Source organism: Symphodus melops, assembly GCF_947650265.1.
Source record: "Symphodus melops genome assembly, chromosome: 9".
NCBI classification, from domain to species: domain Eukaryota; kingdom Metazoa; phylum Chordata; class Actinopteri; order Labriformes; family Labridae; genus Symphodus; species Symphodus melops.
In genome coordinates, this window is record NC_136699.1 from 25,074,478 (window position 1) to 25,083,297 (window position 8,820).

Sequence of the window (8,820 nt, forward strand, 5' to 3'; positions counted from 1 at the left end):
ATTGAAATACTATGAAATTTATAATGTCAACCTCATAGTGTTATTTAGGGACATAACAGAACTTTATTTCTGTTATCAAACGTTGACAAAGTTACCATATTTGGTTCAAATAGCAGGATCAGTGACGTAGGGTGATCTCTTCTGATTGGCTGAGGGAGGATCACATGCTTCTCGACCTTACTAAGGTGCAGAAGGCTGGCCGTATGTAATGTTTGTGGAAATGACCAAAAATAGTCACTTGCCCTATAAAGGGTTAATAAGCGACTTTGCAGCTGGCTGCTGCATTTTTTAAATGTGCAAAGTAGATTATTGAGAACACGTTTGTTAAAATGAGTGGTGCTCTACTTCTGCAGGGGAGGGAACTCAAGCAGGGTGGCTTGAAATTGTCTTGGTTTCATTTCGGGGAACTCTGGCACTATGACTTCGCAGAACCAGCTTGTTGTAGCGCCCTCTGCAGACTCATCCTTCATTTCCTTTGGGTCACCCTGCACGGTAACACTGTGCAGCATGTGAGTGTTACAATGTCTACTTTGACTACAGTTAGGCACAATGTTTAGATCCTTCTAGTACACATGCATGAAACAAATAAACGTCCAGTGAAACCACCAGAGAAAGAACGAAGCGATCATGCATCACGTGCAGCCCAGTCTACTCTTCTACCTGCTGATTATTGGTGGACACTGATAGATTTAATGATCTTCACAGTGAACATAAACACCCACGTTGTAATACTGTACATTTAAAGGATCTCTTTAGAAAACGTGCATAGAGAGCAGGGAATTTGAATCCCTTTCAGTCGGTGAACAGAAGTAAAGAGCTGGGAGAGGTTTGCTGTTTGAGGACCATGACAGGACAGTCAATTAGTTGGAAATTATTCAAATTCATGTTTTGTGTGATTGCCTTGCAAGAACCCTTACAATCGAACAAATCGGAGTTTAACCTCCTCTTTATCCACCATGACATCACTTTGAACAACTCCCCCGGCGTGCCATGCTAAATGCCAGCTCGAAATTACTCTTTTTTTTTTTTATCGGAGAGTGGAAGAAATCTGGACTCTGAACACGTTCTGCAACCGAGAATCTCATCACTGAGATCTGTCTGCCTCCAACTCCACGCTCTGCTTGAACAGTGGCGCGTTATTATAAGAGGAACTTCACTGTTCTCCCTGCAGATGTGGTGATTATCTTAGTGTGTGTGTGTGTGTGTGTGTGTGTTTGTTTATGTGCACGCTGAAAACTAATGTGTTGGGAGTTTTAATGCGCTCACACATGTCAGAATACAAGCAAAGACCCAATGCATAGTTAATGCATGGTTAATGGCGTGTGCATGGCGCCCTGATCTACAGTGTGTGTGCTTGAGTGTGCTCACGCCTAAAGCAGAGTGTGCGTAAGGGTGGTCATGATTTATAGCGAGTATTACCAGCACTCGGAGAGGAGGAGGAGGACGAAGGAGGATGAAGGAGGAGGCCAGAGAGGGAGAAGGAAAGACAGAGAAAAGCAGACGATGGAGGACAGGAGAGAGAGAGTGAAAGAGAGAAGAGAAGAAAGCTCGGGCGAGAGAGGAGTGGACACACTGAGGGAGCGGGCGAGAATGAAGAGGAGAGATAGAGATGAGGGATGGAGGCTTTTGCAATCTCACCCATGACTAAGATCAATGTAACCTTTCTGCCTGCCTCTGTGATTCACTTTGTGAATGTGTGTGTGTGAGATGAAATCTTTGAGCACACACACTATTGGCACGTCACACTCTGCACACATGATTGTACACTATGAGTGTGTGTGAGTCTGTACGTGCCTGAAGGTTTCTGTGTGCGCGCTCTGTGATATACAAGGGTACAATGAGTCACTACAGGAGGTTAAGCGGAGCAGCTCGAACCCCGGCGGACGTTCCCTCCCAGCCGAGACGCATTGATCTTCATACAGAGAGCGACGGCGGCGAGGAGGAGGCGAGAGGGGGATGAAAGACAGGATGAAGATGGGGGAGAAATGGAGGGGAACCAAAGTGAGCTGGGACATTAGTTGGATCTGAGAGGAAGCAGGACAGGCCTTGTTCAGGATGGATTAACATGGAGGTGAGTGTCAGGGTGACTTACGTACAGCTGAGACGCTCATGAACACCTGAAGGGAGACTTTTAAAGTGGAGATGACAACGTGTTTGATACATTTAAGCGTCTTTGTTTTACCCTTAAAGGAGTTTTTCCTTTCCATCTCACAGTCTGTATTTCTGCTTTTTTTTTCTTTTTTCGGCCGACCCATGGAGAGTCGCCTCAAGGAAGGGGGCGGGGCCAGAATCCGAACGTCACGCTTGAGTTTAGCTGGTGATAACACCTGTCGGAAGAACATGTCAGAAAACTGTGGATGGAGGAAAAGTGCTTTAAGTTAGAGTCTGACAATCAGGGTTATTACTGTAACCTTTAAAACCTTTATCATCATCACAATGAAGCCAAACCAAATGACGTACTTCCAATGTTTCTTCAATAACGGTGAATGAAATGAAATCAGTTCTTCTTGGCACATACAGCCTGTTATAAGGTCTGAATATTTCCATGCACGTAAATAAATAAATGAGGGTTTTTTTTATTGAATTCGGCTTGAATGCCACCTTCCCGATGCTACAAGTTCTCTGGTATTTCCCCCCTAAACTCCAGCAGCAACACGTTTTCTTCTGGAGAACCCGTTCAACATCAAGAACGTGAACGACTTCTTTCAACTCTACGTCCAAAAATTCTCAGACAGAAATTGGGAAAGGGGTCTTTGGGAATTTTGAACCGTCAGCCTGGAATCTAATGCAGAATCCTGTGAAACCAAGCAGCAACCTCCGGTCTTTAAAGATGAAGCCAAAGTGGAAATGCAAAATCCTGCAGTTTGTTGAGTCTGATTGAGGTTTGCTCCAGGAACACCGGAAGTCACAATAATCTGATGTGTTGTCATCACTGGCACACACTTTACAAGGGAAGACAATTTGTTAAAAACGGCTCTGTTTCTATTTGATGGAGCCATTGTTAGGCGTGTTGCTGACATGATTGACAGGTGAGCTCCAGGTAACCGTTAGTCATGAGGCTTAAAACCCGCCTCAGCTCCAGCTCTCAGTCTGTCGTTAGGTTGACAGGAAGTCCAGCGTGGCGGCTGCTGTTGATCCCCGTGCAGTAACACATGTCTGACGTCACTCAGGCTCCATTCACACTCACAGTCTTTCTTTAATGCCGAGCGTGAACGTAGCATTAAGGCTTCATTTAGAAGAAAACAGCATGAAAGTACATAACGTTCAACAGTGTGAAGTACATTACGCCCTTACATAGGCACTGAAGACACTCTAACAGTAAGCCATAGAATCAGACTCATGTCATGTGTTAGGACAAGCTGTTACACATCTTCTTTATGAAGGCCAGATGTGTATGACACATTATGCAGTATGCTACTAATTAGCATGTAATGGTGAGTTTTGAGCTCTCCATGGAAAGTGTCATCAGAAAAAAAATGTGTTAGCCATCAGAAGTTTGTTATTATATAGAAACTGCAAACACTAGAGAAAGAATACCTGATGAGGAAAACCGACTGTCTGACCTTCTTACCTCTGAAGACTTCTGTTGTCTTTTTTAACACGCACATTCGTTGTTGGTTTATATCTCATCAATCAGTTTTACTGTGCTTTATTGTTTGGAGTTCCTCTCAAACAGAAAACTGAAAATATATGTTTATACAAATATACCTTTCAAAGCTGGAGATAAAACACATATATATGGATGTTATTGGAGAAACTGCTCAGTTTAAAACATTGTATTATCCATGTACATTGAACTGTATGCCTGTCTTTGGACTTCGGTTAGCCTTTTTGTATCACAATAATCTAAATCTGTGCAAGTCAATGATCCATTAAGACTTTACTGCAGAACTCTTTCTATAAGACTTTCTTCAACATTTCTGAAAAGATGAGTTTTCCGTAAAATCAACACTTGATGATTGAAGCTGACGTCCTCTCCGTCATTTCAAAGAGTTATTTCCAGAGATGGACGTTTTCCCTCCTCACGTGAGGCGCAGTATTTATCGACGGGAACAAAATCTGAAGGAATGACTCATGCGGTGTGCCCAACAGGCCGACTTGAACTATAGGAATGTCTGAGTCATACAGGATGTAGTGTATGTGCAGAGAAACACGAGTGACTCTGGGGAAGTAGCGCTGCAACCATCAGGGAAAAACACCATTTATTCTCGTCTCCTCTTAACAAGACACTCGTACGTTTACATGTACGGTGAAGTCGAGCGAAGGTTACAGCTCGATTCGGCCATTTATTGGAAAACTGTGCTCGTCCCAGAGTTCAAGCATCGACTGTGGAATGTCCAACTTGTTAGCCGGGTCTCTGTCATGCAGGTCATGGTAAATCGTGATCCGAAGGCAACTTGACTCGGTTGAAGAGCTTGAAGGTGGCAAAGTGGTGGTTGTATGTCAAATAATGAAACATGGGCAAATTTCAAGATCTCTACATTTTGTAACATGCTCCAAGCTTGACTGTTGGATCAGATGGGACACAGACAACAACGCATCTTCTTCCACAGTATGCAGCAGTTATGCAGATGGACTTCCAGGTGAAAGCCCAGCACAGGTCTGTGGAGCGTGCTCTAAACACCAAGTCCAGTCTCAGTGATGTGTATACATACAAGAGTTAATCGATGTCCAACCACTTTATCCAGGTGTGTTCGTCATGTTTAATTTACTTTGAAAGCACATGAGACACAAGCTCTGAACTTCAAACTACAATAAACAACGCACATTGAAAAATAATGACTGCATTTGTTACCGTTTTTACCCTAACACAAACATAGTTCATCTGTTTTTGTAACTAGTCACTCATAACAAGAGACTACAAATAAATGTAGGCTAAATTATGCAAAATATTATTTTGACTCCTACGTTATCCAACTGCACATTTTTAGTAATTTAGCAAGTGTTGCAGAATCAAAAGCACGTACATATATCAACACTGGCGAACTCAATCACAAACAGGAGTCCGCTGTGGCAGTAGCTCAGACTTGGGTTGGGAATCAAGTCCTGGTGAAGACCAGGAGGGGCCCTTACGCAAGGCACGGTTTGTTTAAATAGTCACACACTGTGTGTGTGTGTGTGTGTGTGTTCAAAGTGCATGTTTGCTGGTTTTGTTCAACGTCAAAAGTCGGGAATTGTACCCAAACAAGGGTTCCATACCGTCCTACTTCTTTGGTACCCTTCTGTTGGGCTGCTAAGGGTAACGCTCCGACCCCTAAAGGGTCCCTTGTTTACAGTGTCCCTGTTCTTCTTGAACATTTCACTTAATAAATTGATAAATCTGGCTACACTGTGGTTGGCTGCTATAGCTGACACAGCTATCTCCCTCTGGCTTACACTGCTTACAGAATAAGGTTACAGTGGGCTGAGGTTCAGGGTTTATCTAACGGACCTGTATCCAACTGTACTGAACCAAACCGGGCCGCTTGGTGGAAAAGGGGCTTCTGTTAGGTTTCCAATGGGAGGCGCCCCCGACCCAAAACATATTTAATGAACAAGGCTTGATAAAAATGTCCAATAATTCTGGACATCGCACAGATGGTCAGCAATCGGATTCATTGTTCAAACTGGTCCCTGTCGGCCTTGAAAAAATGATATGATATATATTTTTCCAACATTTCAGATGTACTGTAACTCGAAGCAGATGTTTGTCACACATTTACCAGAAAAAAGTAAGAACTCTCGTCTAAATGTCAACATTTTAGTTCAAATTCCTCACAGTCGTCATCAGTTGTTCAAAGAACCACAAACTGGACCGGGTATCAACACCTTGGACTCTCGATGACTGTTTGTTTCTCCCAGAATCTGAATGAATTAATGGGAAAGGAATGAGACCTAAAAGAGGATGGTAGTCATAGTTGGTTGACTGTGTGAACGAGCGGCACAGTGGTCTTTCCTTTCCTTTAGCTCAGTGAACGTGTACAAACATCCTGAAGGCGTGGAACAGCAGGCTTCTGTCGGTGCACACAGTACGTGTTGAAAGCAGTACAAAAGCTACACGAGGGCTTGATGTGGCTACCTCTGCTCGCCCTCGCCTCATACTACCTCTCTGTGTGAAAACAGAGACCACTTTTCCCAACATGCTTCTAAAACACACAGAGTGGGCCGGGACACTATTAAAAGGCTCCCATCTTGTTCTCTCACGGAGGGCAAAAAGGTCATCGGTCCATCAGGATGAGAAACGACCAGAGCTGGAGATTAATTTCTCAGCTTACATGTAACATGACAAGCTGTTGATACATGAAGCAAAGGGGCACAACTCTTAGCAGTCAATGTACCGTTACATCCCAGGGTTTGGTTCTCCCAGCATGTATCCAGGCAAGGCAAGTTTATTTATGGCGTCGCACATTTCAATAACAAGCCAATTCACAGCGTTTCACACAAGACTTTAAAAGCATCACGACAGAGGAAAGAAGAGAAAATGAAAAAAAATCACTGAAATTATTAAATCTAAAAAAAGACGTAAGCAAAACTAGCTCACATGAAATTAATTAAAGTAAAAATGTAAAAAGACAGTACAGAGTGAAAGATCTTAGTTTAGTTAAAGGCAGCTGTAAACAGGTGAGTCTTTACCCTGGATTTAAAAGAGCTGAGAGTATCGGTGGACCTGCAGTTTTCTTGGAGTTTGTTCCAGATATACGGCGCATAGAAGCTGAAGGCTGCTTCTCCATGTTTGGTTCTGACTCTGGGGACAGACAGCAGACCTGGACCAGACCACCTGAGTGGTCTGGACGGTTCATCAGCAGGTCACTCATGTATATTGGCCCTGAACCATTAAGCGCTTTATAAACCAGTATTTTAAAATCTATTCTGACAGACTGGCAGCCAGTGTAAAGACCTCAGAACTGAGTCCATGTTCTTGGTTTTGGTGAGGACTCAGCAGCAGCGTTCTGACTGATGTTTCAGACAGAGCTGTGATCACAATGACTGAAGATAACTGGGATGTTAAGCCCTCTGATTCTTGATGTTTTTCAGGCGATAGTAGGCTGATTTTGTAATTGTATCTCTGCTGAAGATTGCATGATCTGACCATCGACTGTAAATACTAGTGGAGGAAGCCTGAGTCAAGTCACCTGTCTGTTACTGCAGGGGGCTCCGGAGGCTCATTGGCACCAGCTGCTATGGAGATTCTGTCTCACTTGTGCTGAGACAGGACTTCTGAGAGCTGGAGCTGAGGAGGTGCTCATACTTTAAGTTTAGACGGTTACGGCTCTGGCTTGGATCCTGTTTCTCTGTGTGTCCCTGGTGTTCGCTAATCTTTTTTTTCTTCTACTTTTGGATGTTTTTATTGTTCAGCAGCCGGTACTGAAGTTTTCAGCTGTGCGTGTTGTTTCTTCTCTTCACTTGTTTTGTTATCAGGACATGAGTTCATGGGCATCATGGGCGTCACCAGCTGTGAGACATTAATAAACCCTGAACTTAAAGAGGTCTTGTCTGCAATGATCACCCCCAAGAACTACAAAGGAGCAATGGCCAGATATATTTAGTAAATAGCAAAGTTCAAATGTGAGCCGTCTTTCCCTGAATGGAGATTTGGGCCTTGGGTTAGTGAGGAAGCAGCTCGTGATGCCTCTTAGCTGTGACTGAGAATAACCCCAGAGGTATTATCCCTGCAGAGATTTCATCACAAACAGGAAGTAAATGGCAGTAATAGTCATCTTGTCATCTTGTTTCTACGTTTGGCTGACAGCATTAGAAAGGTTCTCCAGATGCAAATAGGTTTTTAACAATCTCCAGGGCTATTTATATAATGAAGGTAGAGTCATACAGACGACCAGTTAGGCGACTTGAAATGAAACAGATGGAGGTTGACATCTATCAACACAGTGGACATGTCATTGAATTACAGTCTAATCATGTCTAAGAGCACAGTCAGTAAACAGTGTTATCGTCTCCTGGGCTTTAAGCTAACAGCTCCCATGTCGACATGTAGTCAAGCATTTAAGGTTTGCTTTGTTGGTTTAGAGGAAAGAACTTCTCGGTAACTGGATGGGAAGTTATTGATTTAACTCGCATCCTGTTGGATCCATATTTATATATCCATAAGTAACGTCTATGCCGAAGCTTAGTATGAACAGATTGATTTAGAAGATGGTGTTTTTTTGTTTCTTTGTTCAGACATAATGTAAGAGTAGAGTAGTCTCTTGCCTTCTTCAGAGTGTCTCACTGACATGACAGCGGGTGACGTGTCAGCTGGCACCAGAGTTTACTTTCAGACAGCAAAGGGTTACTTAAAAGAATAACGTGCGACCGTCTCATCCAGCATTGTGCCTTTGAGCACCAGCATTAAACCAACACAAAGTCAGTTTGGCCACACCTCCAACCTCCCTGCCTGCATTGTTGTGTTAGCGGGCTAATGTTAGCAGACTTTATTTAGCTATAGCTTCACATTGCATGTATGTTGACACAGATTGATTGTGATCGGTGATCACGGGGAGAAGCCGGCCGTCCTGTCCATGTTCACCTGATGTAAACACGGCTCAGCCAGAGGGAGTCACGCTTCACTGTAGACAGTCATGACTCACAGAGACATTTACAGAGGAGGTATTTATGTGGATGTTGCACACCCATTAAGTACACACTCATTGTGTCTCTGCTGGGGGGGCTTGACTAAGCTTTGACAACCTGCATGAACAAGGCTAGATTGAGGTGCAGAGATTTGTGTAAAATAAAGATAAATCCTTATTACCTCTAACTTCGTTGTGCTCCCTGTAGATCCATAATTGTTTTTGGTTTTTTCTCTGTTTTTGGTTGAGACGAAGGAAACTGTGCTCTCAAAGC